The sequence below is a fragment of the Zingiber officinale genome, chromosome 4B (assembly GCF_018446385.1).
Source record: "Zingiber officinale cultivar Zhangliang chromosome 4B, Zo_v1.1, whole genome shotgun sequence".
Classification (NCBI taxonomy): Eukaryota; Viridiplantae; Streptophyta; class Magnoliopsida; order Zingiberales; family Zingiberaceae; genus Zingiber; species Zingiber officinale.
In genome coordinates this window covers 140,338,492-140,356,376 of record NC_055993.1, presented here as the reverse complement: position 1 = coordinate 140,356,376, position 17,885 = coordinate 140,338,492, and the positions used below count along the sequence as shown (strand labels likewise).

Sequence of the window (17,885 nt, the reverse complement as noted above, 5' to 3'; positions counted from 1 at the left end):
TCAGCCTGACCCAGGGGGTATTACACCAACACATATAAACTATAACACTCATCTCTAAAATGTTTTACCTCCCAAAATGACAACTTATGTCTCAAAATCGATGGTGCTCTACCTTCAAAGCAAAAAAATGAGGACACTCTTCTTAACTTTAAGAAATATAAGTAATTTTCCCACCTACTATGGTATTGACCAAAGATGAGAGGTTGATCGCTCGAAGATAGTCATGCACTCACCTCTAACGATAGATCAATAACAATAGATAATCAATTAATGAACATTTACATATATAATATGATTGTAGCATTATTTCACTTATGTTTGCCATGAGAGGTGAGGGTCCTTGTTACTTATCTCTTACTTTATTAATATGAGAATAAGCAGACCCCCACTTACTTATTCTGGGTCTTACCATGCTAGCTGCTTGTTGAATAGGGACATGCTTAAAAAACCAAGCCTATGACAGAAATAAATAATTAGATTATATTAGCTATTTATGCAAATAACTAACTACATATTCAAAACATATAGCAAGTATCAGACACCGCCTCCACACCACCAATTGTCACTACCAGAGGAGTCTGTCTCAAGAAATTTCGCAACACCTCCCTATCTGGGTGATGCCAATCATTCTGAGACGTAATATACATTGATAGTGGTGGAATATACACACAACCAGCAGTTATATATATATCATTGACCTCTGCGGTGAACAAAACCAACCTGGCGAATAATGACCAGTCTAACGAAGCGTAAAGCGCTGGCAGGTGAAGCTTACCTGACCAATAATCTGGCCCACATAGCAGAACATCGACACTCCAATAAAACCGGATCTGAGTGAAACAATCGTCGTAAAGCAAACAAACATCGTGAAGCAGATGAGTCTTACGATGTGGCGTGGGGACCGTGACCAGGATGCTCGGCGACAGCAAATAACACGGTACTGAAAAGATAGTGTCGGCGGGGTGAGTTCAGACTACAGTGAATACGATGGACGTGAGTAGTAAGATATATCTATGACAATAAACATGGAATATAACTTCTAATCGTATATATAGGGAATATCTGGCGAAGGTGGCGAGGGTACTCACGGGAACTCTATCGAGACAAAGGGTCGTCAGCCAAAGTGTCGATAATCACGTATGCGGGTCGAAGGTATCGTCGACGAAATCGTGACGTCGTGAACCTGATCATGATAATATAAATACATCGATCGTATGATCTTGATCACGTCTTGGTCACCCGGCGATTCGATCCTCTCACCTCAGAATGGCGAGGCCAGGGTGGGTGAAATTTGTAATAACCGTGCACTCTGTCGTCGCTGCTCCGATGGTGGCCGAGTGGGCGGGATCTTTGTCAGATACTCATCACTGTGACCCCAGATCGTAAATGGGGCTGATGCTCTCGACTCCGTGCAGCGATGGCGGGAGGTATCTCTGCCATTACCTGCAGTCACTGACGGCAGAAGCGGAGTCCGTCTGATGCTGCTACTCTGTTCTACACTAAATGCCGGTAAGTGACGAGCGGAGGCCCGGCTATGGCTACCGCGGTCGTATGACCCATGAGCGAAGCAGTGAAGCTTACACACACGATATACCACTAAACCCGGGTGGGGGTGTGTGCGATCGTATAATGGCGATGGGCTCGACCGTAGTGGGTAAACGATCGCACTGACGTCTGATCGTGATCATGTCGTTATCGTAAACAATGATCAACATAACCGTATCCGTATATCTGAAATGGGTCTTGTAAAGCGATGGTCATAATGTATGTCAAGCGGTTCGGATAAAATATCGAAAAAAACCTATGTCCTGAGCATAATAAGTATGGAATATCACGATCGGTATAGAAAATCCATATATCGTAATATGGGTACCACGATGTCGATGGGTCGATCCGGATCTAGGACGTACGGGTCCTCATGGTATATGACTTAGATCTAAACATATCTCCTTCCATGCGTATATGTACTGACGATATGCGTATAATCGAGGTCTAGGTACAGATATATGATGCTCTGAATAGAAGTACTGAAGCCGGTCGTGGCGTAAAACCTAAGTATCGGATAATCTCGATACATGGTGAAACAAAGTCAGAACCTAGTCTAACCTCGATTAAAACATGGTATGTCACTTATTACAGAAACTAAGATACTCGTGTGTCTGATGCTCTGGCGATTAATCGCGTGATATAAGCGGATCGTCGCGGGCGATAAACCTAACATCTATGGATATCAAGCGATGCATACGAATGACGTATTCGTTGCTTGTAGTTATAAAATACTATGTGATCCGGTGTAAGAATGGGGTGGCGTGGATAATGGTCGCGGAGTATAGATAACCCGTCCATGGGCTTGGGTTTCGGCCTGGCGGGGAGGATCTAAGGGCTGGGACCTAAGGGCCGAGCGGGTGGTCCGCTCGGCTAAGATAAGGCGAGGGTATAACGGTAGTCGAGCGGCCTATCGCTTGTCTCGAGATATGTGATGTCGGAGAAGGCACGTCGATGATAAGGCCATTGCGAGATTGCACGATGGAAGATCCGTGGTCGCGTCGGGGAGAGGTGGATCTGATGGCGGTATGGTCTCATATACTCTTGCGGGCCCGTACAGGTATGGTCTAGCGGATGGTTGCCGATTAGCGTGCACAGGCTCTTTCGATAGTTACATATAAGGCCTCGTTTCTTCAGAATGCAGCGTCTGGATCTGAAGCCACTTCTTTCTATTTCCTCGCTGACTTGGCGTCGGAGGCGTCGTGGGACACCCCTCGGCTCGGGATTACATTGCGGGTTCGGAGCACTCGAGGATCCGGCGGGCGCCCGTCCCAGTCCGTTGACTCCTAGTTGAGACAGGGATCGATTTGGCCGTCGTGGGAACTCCTGCGTCGGCGGAGCGATGGGCGGTGGAAGGATACCTGATGTGGCACTCTCAAGAAGAGTTGGGCCTCTGGTCGAGATAAGGGCCCATGAAATTGTTGAACAACAAGCGGCGGTAGAGCAGTAGGAAGCAATAACAACATCTGCGTCGGGTGGTGGCGGAAGCACCTTGACCCGTCGCGTTCACCGGGCCTTATTCGCACCCCAGGCCGGACCGGCTCGGAGATAGAGACTCTTCTTGAGACGAAATGCAGGCGAGATGACGAAGGAAAGCTCGCGGATTCATCTCCCGGCGGACAATCGCGATTCTGGAGGCTATTCTCGAGACCCTCTGAAACCTTCACGTGCCTCAGGCGATAAGCGGTCTGATGGAACAACGGACCGGATGACCGTCTGGGTAAGTTTGACAACTGACCACGCTCCGTGATACAGGTGGGTGAAATCAGCGTCTTTCTTACCACTCTCTCGGGATCGCTCTCAGCGGTGGTTCCGGAGGTTCTTGACGGATCTATCACGACAAGGATTCGAACGGCCTTCCTCCACCACTTTGCTAGCGGTCGGCGTTATCGGAAGACAAGTGTCGGCTGCCGTCGGCGAGATCAGAAGGAATCGCTGGGCTTACATCCAGCGATTGACCAAGTGGCAATGGACATCAGCCAGCCGGAGGCGATGATGAGCGCCTTCACACAAGGCCGGTAGATGGTGACTTCTTCCGATCGCTCGAAAGCCCGAGATTATGATCACATGTTGCGTCGGGCCAGCGAATATATAAATGTGGAAGAAGCATGACTTCGGAAAAAGGAAAATCAGCGGCCATCGCGTGAAGCTGCCTCCGCTCGGACCACCGGGCCAGGGCGGGCGATTCGATCCTCACGTCGGATCGCGCGTCTGAAGTGGCTGCCGCTCGTGAAGAAGAAGTGGACCCCTACATTGCTCCTTCCACGATCGGATCACGCAATCGAGGATTGTCAAGTCTTCCCGTGACTAATCCCATGCCGGAGAGCGAGCAGCGGTCTCCTCCATCGACGAAGACAAAGGACCTATGGTGGCGGACCCGGCGGCGTCACCGAGCCGTCGGCACCGATCCCAGGCAGGAGAATCGTGGGCGTCCGAGAGCAGTCTCGGCCGTCCGCTCGGGAGGAGAAAGCAGAGCAATACTTCCGGGCGAGATCGGCGTTATTCTTTGGAGGCCGGCGAGGAGGAGACTCAAAGGCGAGAAAGGCGGGCGTTCGGCACTGCAGATCCACGGTGGTCATGTAGCCAGAAGCGGGCGGTGGACCGGAAGTACTTCGGGCCGGAGATTTAGAAGGAGTAGAAGTGCCCCATGACGCTGCTCATTCAAGCGGTAATAGCAATTACACCATTCACGCGTATTTGTTGACACAGGGAGCTCGGTCGACATCATATTCAAGAAGGCGTTGACATTGCAAATAGATCGAGCTGCAATTGCCCATGTGACCAGCTCTCTGGGTTCTGAGCGAAGTTGGTAGGTCGGACAAATCCGGCTAGCCACCTCATTGGGAGAAGAGCCGCTCGGAGGACAAGACAATAAACTTCGTGGTGGTCGACTCTCCTCGTCCTATAACGTCATTTTGGGACGGCCGGCGTTCCGAGCGGTTGTCTCAACCTTCCACCGTAAGATAAAGTTCCCGTGGAAAAAGTAGGAGAAGTGCGGGAGATCAGCTAGCGGCTCGGTGCTATATAGAGATGATCCAATTCCGCTCGGAAGGCGCCCCGAATTGAGGTACACGCCATAACCGAGAAACCTCCTGCTTTAATTTATGATGAAAGGAGAAGTCGGATCCATCAGGCCCGTCGGAAGCCCGACTTTATCGCCTCGATGCGGAGAAGAGCGGAAGGAGAAGGCGATTGATGCCTCAGCGAAATCATGATGTCTTCGATGCAGTGACACACGAATTACAGAATTTCCCCAAGCCTAGCGGCATGGATTGCATGTCCGATAGAGCTCGGCGGTGGAAGCGGAGAAAAAGGGACTTCAGCGCGGAATGCCGTTATCCAGGCGGAGGTGGAAAAACTTCAAGGCGGCCACATCGCGGTCTGGGTTCCGGTGGGCGTGACGTAGTCTTGGTCTCAACCGGCGGCAAGTGGAGGTCTACATCGACTTTGAGATTTAAACAAGGCGTGCCCAGTTTTATCCTGCCGGATAGATCAATTTGGTGGACTCCACGGTGGTGACTAATTTGCATGCTGGCGCTTACGAGGATATCATGAGTCGCTCGCCGGAAGATCAGAAAAAGTAAGCTTCGTGTGGTGGCACATATTGCTACTGATGTGATGCGTTTGGATTGAAGAATCTTGGGGCCACCTATCAACGCTTGATGAACAAGGTGTTCGAGGAGCGATCAGGCGGAATCTGGAAGTTTATGTGGGCGACATTCTTATCAAATCCGTCAGCGGCCGATCTTTTCAAGGATATGGAAGAAACCTTCCGAGCACTGCAAATATGGAGTCAAGCTAAATCCCCGGAAGTGCCTGTTCGGAGCTAAAGGAGGGCATTTCTTGGGGTATATTGGGCGGGGAATCGAAGCAAATCCCAGCAAGGTGAAAGCACATGACACCCCCAAGAAATACAAGAGAAGTCCAGTTGACCGGTCGGATAATTGCTTTATCAGATTCATCTCGAGAACCATCGGCCGGGCACTGCCATTCTTCAAGATCTGCTGAGGCTACTAAGTTCGATGGGATGAAGAGTGTGACCAAGCATTTGAAGAGTTGAAGACATATCTAAATTCTCTTCCGGTCTTAGCCGATCGTGGGTGAGTCATTGTATATGTATCTGTCGTCAATCGAGCATGTTGTAGGCTCGGCACTTGTGAGGGCGGGCGGCAGCCGGTGTATTTTCTAAGCCACATTTTAAAAGACGATCTCGTTACACCGGGCTCGAGAAGTTGGCCTTAGCTTTGGTTCTAGCCGCTCGGCGCCTTCGACCGTATTTCTTGGCTCACACCATCATTGTCGAGCAGGCAGTCCACTCGGAAGGTCTTGTTGAATCGAGCGTCGGACGGCTTATCAGTGGACGGCAATTAAGTGAATTTGACATCCAATATCAGCCCGCTCGGCGATTAAAGCCCAATCCTTGGCTGATTTTGTGACCGAGTGCAAAGGCCGAACCGGAAGCTATGTGGAGAATATATGTGGATGGATCCTCCACTCGGCTCGGAAGTGGGATCGGAATATTATTACTCTCACCTCAGGAAGATTATCCGGTCGGCTAGATTACAAAGCTACTAACAATAATGAAGCAGTATGAGGCCCTCCTAGCCGGATGCAGGCAGCACGGCATGTGGGAGCAAGTCGGGTGACACTCTATTCGATTCACGGTTGGCGCTCGGCAACTCTCAGCACCTTTGAAATCAAGCTTTTCGGCTCAAACTCTGGCTGAGCCTTTGAAAACTCAAAGCTGCTTTCAGGAGGTGCTTATTGGAAGATCCACGAGCGGAGAACCAGAGGCGATGAGTTAGCCAACTCATGAGCTCAATGCGGCGGTCGCCATTCGACCAATTGAAAAAGCAGCTGCTGGTGGCACATGTCGGCGGATCCAAGGCCTCGCATTTCAAGTGATTGGAGGACACCTATTATAGAATTCCTCCGTTCGGGCACCACACCATCCGAGGAATATGCAGCCCCTCGGAAGAAGAGCCGGTCGGTTTACACTCATCGGAGATCGCCTTAAGAAAGCTTTCTCGCGCCCTTTGCTGAAATGTGTAGCTCGGAGGACTCGGACATCCTCCGGAGGTACATCAAGGATCATCGGGGTCATCGGCGGACGCTCATTGCGAAGATCCTCTTGGCGGATACTTTGTGACTTTACAACAGATCGCTCGGGCGGTATCTACATGCCTTTCATGCGAAGTATCACAACTTCTCCCACCGGCAGGAGATGAAGGCATCAACCATTTCTGCCGTTTGATCAATGGGGAATGGATATTGTGGGTCCATTTCCGATGGCGGCCAGGCAGAGAAATTTTTACTAGTGGCGGTGGACTATTTCTCCAAGTGGGTGGAGGCCGAGCCAAAGATCACTGAACAAATGGTTAAAAAATTCATCTCGCAACACATCATTTGTCGGTTCGGCATCCCTCGCCGACTAGTGTCCGACAACGGGCGGCAGTTCACAGGGAAGATGTTAGAGAATTGGTGCAAAAGCTACGGCATTGAGCAACATTTCACGTCCGTGGCCTATCCTCAGAGCAACGGTCAAGCCGAAGTCGCCAACCTTCGTGCTCGGCTCGACCATTTGGGAGGGAGTTGGCCGGATGAAGTGCCGAGCGTCTTGTGGGCCATCCGAACGACGCTGAAGGAAGGGACGGGCGCCACACCGTTCCATTTGGTGTATGGCGGTGAGGCAGTCATTCCGGTGGAAGTCGGCGTCGAGTCTACCCGGGTCCAATGGTACGATGAAGGCAACGCCGATCGGAGAAACATGGAGTTGGATCTGGTAGACGAGGAGCGAGCTAAGGCATCCGTTCGGCTGATGGCATACCGTCAGCGGATGAAGCAAAACTACAACCGGCGCGTAATTCCCAGATCGTTCCAAGTCGGCGATCTTGTCTGGAAGAAAGTCAAGCCGGTCGGAGATGTCGGCAAGCTTGAAGCTCCATGGGCAGGCCCTTTCAAAATCATCGAAAAGCTCCGCTCGGGCGCGTATTATTTGGAAGACGAGGACGGACGGCAGCTAGATAGGCCTTGGAGCGCGAACCACCTCCAGCCTTACCGGGCGGGGTGAAAGGTGTATCACTGTAAATCACCGTGTATTTTATTTTTCGACTAAATACTTGAAATGCAGAGATGAAGAGTCGAAAGAGCGAATATAAGGCATTATCATCGAGGCCCGAAGACCCCAGGCCGTTCGGCCGGGCTGCGTATAACAAGCAGCGTTCGTTATTGCCTGGAGCAAAGGCCTGAGCCGCTCGGCTGGAGGTAAATGGGTCGAGCCAAGCGCTCAAGGATCGAAAACCCGGTACCTTCCGGACGGAGGTAAATTATCCGAGCCAAAATGCTCGACGCAGCAGACCCTGAGCCGTTCGGCTAGGAGTACGCTCTCCGAGCTGGGTGAAAGGGGCATATGGGTTATCCAAGCCGAGCGCCCGAATAGCGAAGGCCCCCCAGCCGATTATATTCGCAAGCAAATGACCCGTGTTGTTCGGACGGGCACAAAGACCGCCCAAGCGCGAGATAAGTTATGAAGGCCAAGGTCGCTTGACGGTAAGGAGTTAACCTCGGTAAGCGAGCAGTCGTTAAAATCGAGGCCGTAGGCCAGCTATAAATAACGCCGAGCAAATCGTTAAAATCGAGAGGCCGGCGTCATAAATAATCAGTGGAACCGGTGAGCACCGTCGTTAAAATCGAGAGCCGCGCAGGCTAAATATCCTTGCCACGAGCACCGTCGTTAAAATCGAGAGCCGCGCCTATAAATAATCCAGGAAGGCGAGCACCGTCGTTAAAATCGAGAGCCGGGCCGGCTATAAATAAGCGTCGTGAGCAGTGGTTAAAATCGATAGGCTATAAATAGCAGTCGTTAAAATCGAGAGTAGGCTATAAATAATGAGCACCGTCGTTAAAATCGAGGCTATAAATAAGAGCACGTTAAAATCGAGAGGATACATAAATAATCAGGCGGAGGGTCGTTAAAATCGAGAGGCAGTGGCGTCATAAATAATCAGGCGGATGAGCGAACAAGTCGTTAAAGATCGAGAGCCGCCAGGCTATAAATAATGGCCGAGCAGATCGTTAAAGATCGAGAGCCGTAGGCTATAAATAATAGCGAACCGTCGTTAAAATCGAGGCCGTGGGCCTACTTATAAATAAGCCGCGAGCAAGTCGTTAAAATCGAGACAATGGGTCTATAAATAATCCAAGGCGAGCATCGTTAAAATCGAGGACGAGGCGATCATAAATAATCAAGGCGGAAAGCGCGAGCACCGTCGTTAAAGATCGAGCCGGCCCGGCGACTATAAATACACCGGGCGGATGAACGAAAATCAGAATAAAAAATCGAGGAAACTACGAATATTAAAACATTCAGGCCCGACGGGGGTTGGTCCTTAGATACTCGGCGTTAGCTGAATTCACGTAAGCCAGATACGTGCAGCGCGAGTAGTCTTTCCCGCTCGAAATTTGTTTAAGGGATTAAGCCGATCGGCCGCGTGACGGAGAACGCTTGAGAGCATGACTGACTCTAAGCATAGTGCACAGAATTAATTATGATGAGCCAAGCCGATCGGACGCGTGAGGGAGAAAGCTTAAGAGCACGACTGGCGAAAATTTTACAAGCATTAATGTTAAGCAAGCAGAAGAATATTATGGACAATGAGTAAGAAGACAGGAAAAAGGACATCGTTTCATTTGAAGAAAAATTATGCCGAACGGCACGTACAAAAATTTCACATCCGCCGAGCGGAGGAAGTACAAAAAGTGCTTGAATAACCCACATCACTCCGGATCCTCAAAATTAAAAAGATGTCCGGGATGTCGTCGATCATGGCCGCCAGTTCGGGAGGGGGAATGCTCAGGTCAGCAGGAAGATGCCCCCCCTTCTTGAAGTACGCCGTGGTGACCTTGACCGCCTCGAGGAAGGTTGAGGAGACATTGCCACCAAACTTTTCGCCAAATCGCTCTGAGCGGATGTATTCTTGGCGCGCTGCGGCTAGGCGACTCGGCTCTCCCTCCTTGTATCTTTGGAGCAACGCCCGGGAAGCAGTTAAGGAATCTTGGAGGGCCTTCAAGTTTGCTTCAGCCTTTGTGCATTCAGCCGAACGGACCTCCCGTTCGGCGTTCAGCTGGGCCTCCAGATCCTTAGATCGCTGATTTAGCGCGTGGACATCTACTTTCATTCTGTCCAGGTCAGCGATCGCCTGCCTCTTCCGGCTACCGGCGCGCTTCACCTCTTTGTCACGCTTCTTCACCAAGTCCTCTAGCCGAGTTACTTCAGTAGCCAGGTCGGCAGCCTTCTTCTGTTCGGCCTCAAGAGCTTGTTTCTCCCGCTCGGCCGTGGGACCTTCCGACACTTGGAGTTTTTCCAGAAGGCCCTCCAACTCGGCTAGCCGACGGCTAGTGGCAATTTGTTCAGCCCAGCGCTGTAAGGGAAATAATAATGTCAGGAATCAAACAATAGCATGACACGGGAATGAAGATGGGTTTACCTGAGTGGCCTGCTGCATATTGTTATCGCCGAGCTGCTTGGGCGTCATAAGGGCCGCCTGAATCTGGGCGTCCTCGAAGAGTTTGGCGAGCGGACCAGTCAGGGTTATCTCGTGAACGGGGCTCGATGGCCGATCGGCAGACAGTAAATATTCCTCCGATGGGAATCGGAGGGTAGTCTTGATGGTAGGGTGGCCGGACGGCGCTTCTTCAGTCGCGGCCGCCTGATGCGAGGACTCCCCTATGGTGGAAGTTTCGCCCAACCGACGTAAGCGGCGGCGAGGTCGGGAAGGAGATCCAGAAGACTGTGCGGCAGGCGAAGCCATAGGGGTCTCGATCCGGGATGGCGTGCGGTCGGGCGAAGTTACGCCGATCGTCGCCTGTGGTTCCCCCTCTTGGGCTAGCGGGCGGGGTCTCTTGACGTTCCGCGGACCTCAGTGGATCTCCACACTGGGACGCCCGGCTCGGAGGCCAGGAAGCGAGATCGATTCCGCCTCGGCCGGAAGCGGATGAGGCGGCTCTGTTCGAGGCGGTGTGCCCTCCCTCTCCGCACTGCCGGGCGGCTAGGGATTAAACCCCGCTCGGCGAGCTCCTTTTGGTGGCCGCTTGATTTCTCTGGACTTGATTTCAAGTGAGCGGTAGCCTTGGGCGCCACATGACATCAGTGCAGTGAAAGAAATTAAAATCAGTTAGACAAAAGACTAAGAGAGTAAAGAGTCCTTACTCATGCGGAAGGGAGATTCGCCCGAACGGAGATAACCCAAATATATACACCTTGAGAGCAACTGGTCGATCTTGTATCGCTGGCGGACAACCAGTTCGCGCATGAAGATAAATTTGGATTACCTGAACTTGCCGAGCTCATTTGGTCGCAATGATGCCCATTGGGTGCGGAAGGGCTGGCGATCGGGAAGTCGGATGAAGAAGAAAAACTCCTTCGGTGTTTGTTGGAGGTCGGCATGTTATCAAAAAATTTAAAGCCTATTCTACTTTGGAAGATAAAGGTGCCAGGCTCGGATTGTTTGGGGTAGAAGAAGAAATGGAATATCTTAGGGTCAAGAGGAATATTGTGCAACTTAAAGAGGACGACCATCCCAGCAACCTAAAGGAATTCGGCACAAGCTGGCCGAGCGGGATGCGGAAGTAATTACAAACCTCCAGAATAAATGGATGGGTAGGAAATCTAAGGCCGCCCTGGAATTGGTCTAAAAAGAAACAAATAGAGCCGATCGGCGGGTCATGTGGACGGTCGGTCGGGCCGGCTATAATTATTTCGTGGTCATCAGGAAGCCCGTATGTCCGAACAAGGCGCTGGGCATGCTCCTCATCGAATCGGCTCTCCATGGTCAGGTACCAGGGGCCCGAAATGTTAACAGCAGGTTGAAAAAAAAATCAAAGGAAGGGAAACCAAAGGAGCGAAATGAGCGGGAAGACCTATTAAGTGGAGGCAGAGGACTCACTGGAAGGAAGCAGGTGGAAAGAATCACCGATGAGGTGATCGCCGCCTAAAACCAGACACTAGATCTGGAGGGAGGTGACGGAGGCGAAGGCGGCGGCGGATGATTGGAGAGCGGAGGCTTTATAGGGTAGGGCCCGATCGACCTCAGCCGTCAGATCCAGTCACGAGAAACAAGGACGCCATGGTCGTCCATTTCAAACAAGTCGTCCCATCGTAAGTGGCCGCCACACGAGGTCGACACGTGGCGCCACATCCGAGTCACGATTAATGCGCCCATCGCGCGTGCTCGACTTAATGAAAAGGATTTGCATTTTCGAGAAGATCTAGACACGCAAACACCCATGTTGAGCGACAAGACAAGCGGAATGAAGAGGCTGAATTTGGATGAAGGTGAACGACCCACGGATACTATAAGCAGCGGAAGGCGGCGGCAGCTCGGACACATAGTCCGGTCGTCGGTCGGACTTGCCTCCTTCGACTAGACTTGAAGGAAGGCAAGTGATATGGAATGGAGGGCGGGCCAACGGATAATGGTCCGAGCGGGCTATAGATAACCCATCCATGGGCTTGTGTTTCGACGCCAAGGCAGGAGGATCAGGGGGAGCAAGGTTGCCAGGCCGAGCGGGTGGTCCGCTCGGCTAAGATAAGGGCGAGGGTATAACGGTAGTCGAGCGGCCTATGCGCTTGTCTCGAGATATGTGATGTCAGAGAAGGCACGTCTGATGATAAGGCCATACACGAGATTGCACGATGGAAGATCTCGCCGTCACATCAGGGAGAGGTGGATACAGTAGCAGTATGGTCTCATATATGCTCTTCTGACAGGCCCATACTTGGGTATGGTCTAAAGCAGATGACTGCTTCGATTGACGTGCCTGGGCTCTTTCGATAGTTCTATATAAGGCCTCCATTTCTTCACCGGAGGTACGCGCGTCTGGATCTCTGAAGCCACTTCTTTGCTATTTCCTCGCCTGACTTGAGCGTCGGAGGGCCGTCGCCGGGACACCCCCTCGGCTCGGTTCTGTTGCAGGTTCGCCGGAGCACTCAAGGATCCAGCAGGGAGCGCCACGTCCCCAGCGTCCGTTGACTCCTAGTTCAGACAGGATCACTATGCATATCCAAAGACAATATCATAAAAGATAAGTCAAGAGGTACCCGCCTTTAACTGTAGATCCAATTCAGTCAAATCCAACGTTGAGATGCTCATCTCAAATCAGAGTCCTATGACTCTCTGTCCATAAGCTCCAAGAGCACACACAAACCTATCCCTCCAAGAAACAATCCAAAACTCCAATCATACAGCAAAAGATTTGCTGAAACCCTAATCCTCAGTACAAAAACTCACCTCAACAGATGAATTGCTGTTGATCCAAAATTGAAGAGCTGCAACGGTATGCTGCTGGAAACTCATGGTTGTAACCACAACAAATCCTTCCACATGCTTGCTGGTCGGAATCAAACCACAGCCCCTGTTTCCCAGAAAACCACCCAAATCAAACCAAGATAGATCAACATATAGACTCCATGGTTTAACTGCTACCCTACATCTTACCTAGATTCACAGTCGTTGCAGGAACCAGTAGCCACTGAATGGAGTGGCTGTCAGAACTGGGTAGCTGCTGGAAACCCAAGTAACACCCTACAATTCACTATCCGGATCAAAAAGATCAAGAAATCAACAAGATATTCTATCACCACTACAATTTAACATCAATATAGCCTCCCTTACCTCCAAGATCAGAACCTCGTGCTCACGTCGTCAGCCAGGGGAAGTGATCAGAAACGATCGGGAAACTGGCAGAGGTAGAGGAGAGGCGGCACCGTGAGGCTAAGTGGCTGCGGTAGTGGATAACTAGGGCACTACTAGGCCCATCGGTGGCGCGGCAGCACCTGGTGATCAGCAACCAGTGTCGTGGTGTGAGGTCGGCAGAGGGACGGGCGTCTGCCGTCGCTAGGGCAGAGGAAGGGAGAGTTGGCTTGATCGGCCAGGACGAGGGCTCATGGACAGCGGCAACCCGCGATCAGTGGCGTCGGAACGGCGGTGTCGCTGGATTCCAGTGGCCGGTGATCGGCGCGCGGATCAGAAGAGAGGAAAGGGTGGCTCTCGTCGCCGGCGGCCTGGCTTCGGGCAAAGGAGACAATGAGATCAGAAGAAGGCTCGGTGAGGAAGAAGATGAGAAGAGGGGAGAAGAAATCGCTGCTTGCGGTTAGGGCACAGCGTCGGTAGGGAAGAAAAGAGCAAGCGCGGGGGAGGGGGGCAATCGGCGTCGGCTCGGGCTAGGTCACGCGGGGAGAGAAAAATAAGAAGAAGAAAAAAAAAGAAATAGGAAAAAAAAATAAAACTTTTCCTCGCTAAAATGGGGTAGCCTAAACAGGCTTTTCCGGGCCCCATTTTTATCCCCGTAACCTGAGTCATACGAGCTCCGAAAAATTCTCAGAAAATTTCTAAAAATTTCAGAAAATTCCCTTATCATTAATTACCATTTTTTCGGTATTTTACACGATATCTTAAACACGGGGAAATTAATGCACTCATTTTAAGAAGGAGCCCATAATATAATTTGGGATTGGTGCGGTAGTTCAATAATAACTTTTTAGTGATATGAGTTATTATTGATGAACTTGAGTTGGGAGTTCGGGGCGAACACAGGAAGCTCAAGCTCATTGGGAGACCAAAACCAATTTCTCCTCTTGGTCCCTGTTGTAGCCTCTATAAAGCCTTGTATCCACCAAGTCCACTTCTTACCCAAGTAATGGGGCGGCCACATCCTTGCTTGGAGCAAAGGGGGTCGTCCAAGCATTAGCTTGGAGCCCAAGAGATGGTCGGCCAAGCCATGCTTGGTGTCCAAGCATGGGGTCGGCCACACCATTAAAATTAAAGGGAGATTTTATTTTTTAAAATCTTTCCTTTTGTATCCATTCATGAAGGGATTTAAAAGAGAAATTTAAATTTTAAAATTTTATTTTATAGCCATCCTCATGATTTTAAAAGAGAGTTTTAAAGTTTTAAAATCTTTCCTTTTATAGCTATCTACAAAGGATTAAAGATAGATTTTAATCTTTCCTTAATTGTAGTTTAAAAGAAAATTTTTAATTTTTGATAAATTTTCCTTTTTTTATAACCATGATTTAAAAGAGAAGTTTTAATTAATCTTTCCTTTTTGTAGTTGTATACATGTTTTAAAAGAGAGAGATTAATTTTAAAACTTTCCTTTATTGCCATGTACAATAGGAAATTTAGAAAAGAGATATTTTAATTGTTGTTAAAATTTTCTTTTTAATGGGAGGCCATAAATAAGGAAGTTTTAATTATATTTAAAACTTTCCTTTTTTGTCATGACCAAGGATTATAAAAGAGAGGTAGAAGGTGCCTTCATGACATATAACCTAGGCATTCTCCTCTTCTCCTTGCTTGTGGTCGGCCCTCTCCTTCTCTCTTCCCTTAAGGACGGCGGCATCTATATTCCCTTCTTCCTTCTAAGGCCGGAGCTTGAAGAAAAAGAAGGAGAAGACAAGAAGTACCTAGGTGGTCGTTGCTTGGAGGGGAAGAAGAAGAGAAGGAGTTTCCTATTTTGGCATCCTTTGGTGGCTCGAGAGTCTTGGAGGAGAAGAAGTGTTTCGGGTGGATTCCATCTTGGTAGATCGTTGCCCATACAACGTCCAAGAGGAGGAGAGGAATACAATAGAAGATCAAGAGATCTTTAGCTACAAAGAAAGGTATAACTAATTAATGGTTTTCTCTTTGAATTAATTAGTTAGTTTTCTTTGCATGGATTCTGAAACACCAACACAAGAGAATAGCGATTTTATGTTTCAATTTTATGCTATCGATTTTGTATTTTGATTTTGCGTTTTGATCTTGTGTTTCTATTGTGGTCTCCATAGTTAAACCTAGGGTTACTGTAAGAAGTTGAATATCCAATTTCTTTGAAAGGCTTTGTCTAGGAAGTGGTGGATGATCCCATAACCAAGAAGGCCTAGTACCTCGCCATGTTTAACCTGGAAGCCAATCTTTGAAATAGATATTTAATCAACTTATGTAATATGGCTTAACTTAGGATGATCACATCAGTTAAACTTGGAGTAAAAATGTTTAGTATCGTTTCCAATCAAAGTTTAACTTCTGAAGAGCAACTTGGATTAATAATGTTAAGTATCATTTGCAATACAAGTTTAACTTCAGTAGAGCACATGGGTAGCTAGGTTAAGTTTTGTGCTTGTACAAATTTTTGTACAGGGAAAACGGAAGGGAATTCAGGTGTAGCAACCATCAACTTAGTCAATTGACCAATTAATAAATAACAGAATTATTCTGAGAACTATTCTAATAATTATAACAGAATTATTAGAATAATCCAAATACTAATTTGATTTGATTTGATGATTTGATCCGGTCAATTCTGGTATTTCTCTTTTATCTCTTTTACCCCCCGACAAACTTAACGGGAGATCTTTAACGTTGATTTTGTTTGCTAACTTGTTGAAACGTTGTCTGGATAATGGCTTTGTAAAGATATCAGTGATTTGATCTTCAGCAAAAATATAAGAGACGAATAACTGCTGAGTTGTCATACGTTCACAAACAAAATGAAAATCAATTTCCACATATTTTGTACGAGCATGAAAGATTGGATTTGCTGTGAGATATATTGCTCCAATATTGTCACACCAAATTTTTGGTGTAATATTTAATGCAAAATGAAGTTCAGAGAGAAGTGATTGAAGCCAAATAATTTCTGACATTGTATTTTCTATAGTTTTATATTCTTCTCATTGCTTGAACGAGATACTGTAGGTTGCTTTTTCGAATTCCATGAGATAAGATTTCATCCAAGAAATATTACATATTCACTAGTAGAGCATCTATCTTCAGGAGAACTTGCCCAATCCGCATCACTATATACATGTAAATCTTGAGACGATTGACAATATAAAAGAAGACCATGTAAAATAGTACCTTTGAGATATCGAAGTATTCTTTTTTATATTAATCCAATTTTGTTCAGTTGGAGCATGCATGAATTGACAAACATGATTTACCGTAAAAGTGATATCAAGGCATGTGATAGTGACATATTATAAGGCTCTAGCAATACTTCGATAAATTTGTGGATCAGACAGAGCATAGGAGGATGAAGTTGGAGAATTGTTTATAGCAATTGGTGTATAGACCCGACGTGTTTCATCCATTTTGGCTCTTTGAAGAAGTCCAGTAATGTATTTGCTCTAAGAGAGAAGATAGTCATCCTCATGTGGAATAAACTCAATACCAAGAAAAAAATGAGCAATACTCAAATCTCGAGTAGGAAATTCTTGATTGAGAAATTTAATAAAGTTGTGATACCCTTGTGATCATTGTCGGTTATCAGAATGTCGTCCACATAAATAAGAAAAAATATCATAGATCCATCATTATATTGGTGAAATAGAGACGAGTCACTCTTTGATCCAGAAAATCCTTGAGCTTGTAACCAATTAGATAGTCGATGAAACTATGCATGAGGAGCTTGTCGAAGACTATATAAGAATTTCTTAAGTTGGCAAACATGAGATAGAAATTGTGGATGAATGAAATCAGATGGTTGCTCCATAAATACAGTTTCCTCAAGATAACCATAGAGAAACGCATTTGAAATGTCCAATTGTCGTACAGGTCAATTAGAACTAACAACTATTGATAATAATAGTCTGACAGATGTAATTTTGATAATTGGGCTAAAAGTGTCATTAAAGTCAATACCTGGCTGTTGACTAAATCCTTTAGCTACAAGTCGAGCTTTATGTCGTTCAAGAGAACCATCAGCTCAATGCTTAAGACGGAATACCCATTTAGAGCCCCCAACATTCATTGAGAGAGTGCACGGAACTAGACTTCAGGTTCCATTTCGAAGAAGTGCATCAAATTCTGTAGCCATTGCACTACACCAGTCTGGATCCTTGATTGCTTGTGTAAAACAAGTTGGTTTAATAGATTTTGAAGAGACCACTAGAGCTCATGGAAGGGGATATCAAGTTGCATTTGGTGGGTAACGCTCATAAATGTCACTAATGGGAAGCATGTGACGAGGAGCATTATCATCCGAATCACTTGTTGATGGCGATGAGGAAGTAGGTTGACATGATGACGTAGATTATGGACTTGCGTTATCCGAGTATCCAAAACTAGAGAGCATATTATCTGTTGGATCCCGTGGGTGTTTTGATGTGATCAACAAAGTTAGGTTAGGTCCTGCCTATTATTTGATCCCTGTGTCTAAGTGTGCAGGAACTTAGGAGCGCAGGAAGTCGAGCGGAAGACGCAGCTAGCGAGAAGGGCGGCACGGGAAGGGAGCTGACGGGCTCGGTGCATCCGAAGGACGAAAGAGCTGCGGAAGAGTACACCGGTGGACGAGAAGAA

The 17,885-nt window shown here is 48.0% G+C and overlaps 1 long non-coding RNA gene across 2 annotated transcripts; it reads right to left on the bottom strand.

The window, feature by feature from the left end:
* Positions 1–12,638: 12,638 nt before the first annotated feature.
* On the bottom strand, positions 12,639–13,740 carry LOC121978048. Of its 2 annotated transcripts, none has more exons than XR_006111119.1 (4): positions 13,218–13,740; positions 13,041–13,137; positions 12,834–12,957; positions 12,639–12,756 (listed from the first exon to the last, which is right to left on the bottom strand). It is a non-coding gene; the product is annotated as an uncharacterized LOC121978048 (long non-coding RNA). The 2 variants fall into 2 exon arrangements; XR_006111118.1 differs by having other exon boundaries at positions 12,639–12,750.
* Positions 13,741–17,885: the final 4,145 nt, after the last annotated feature.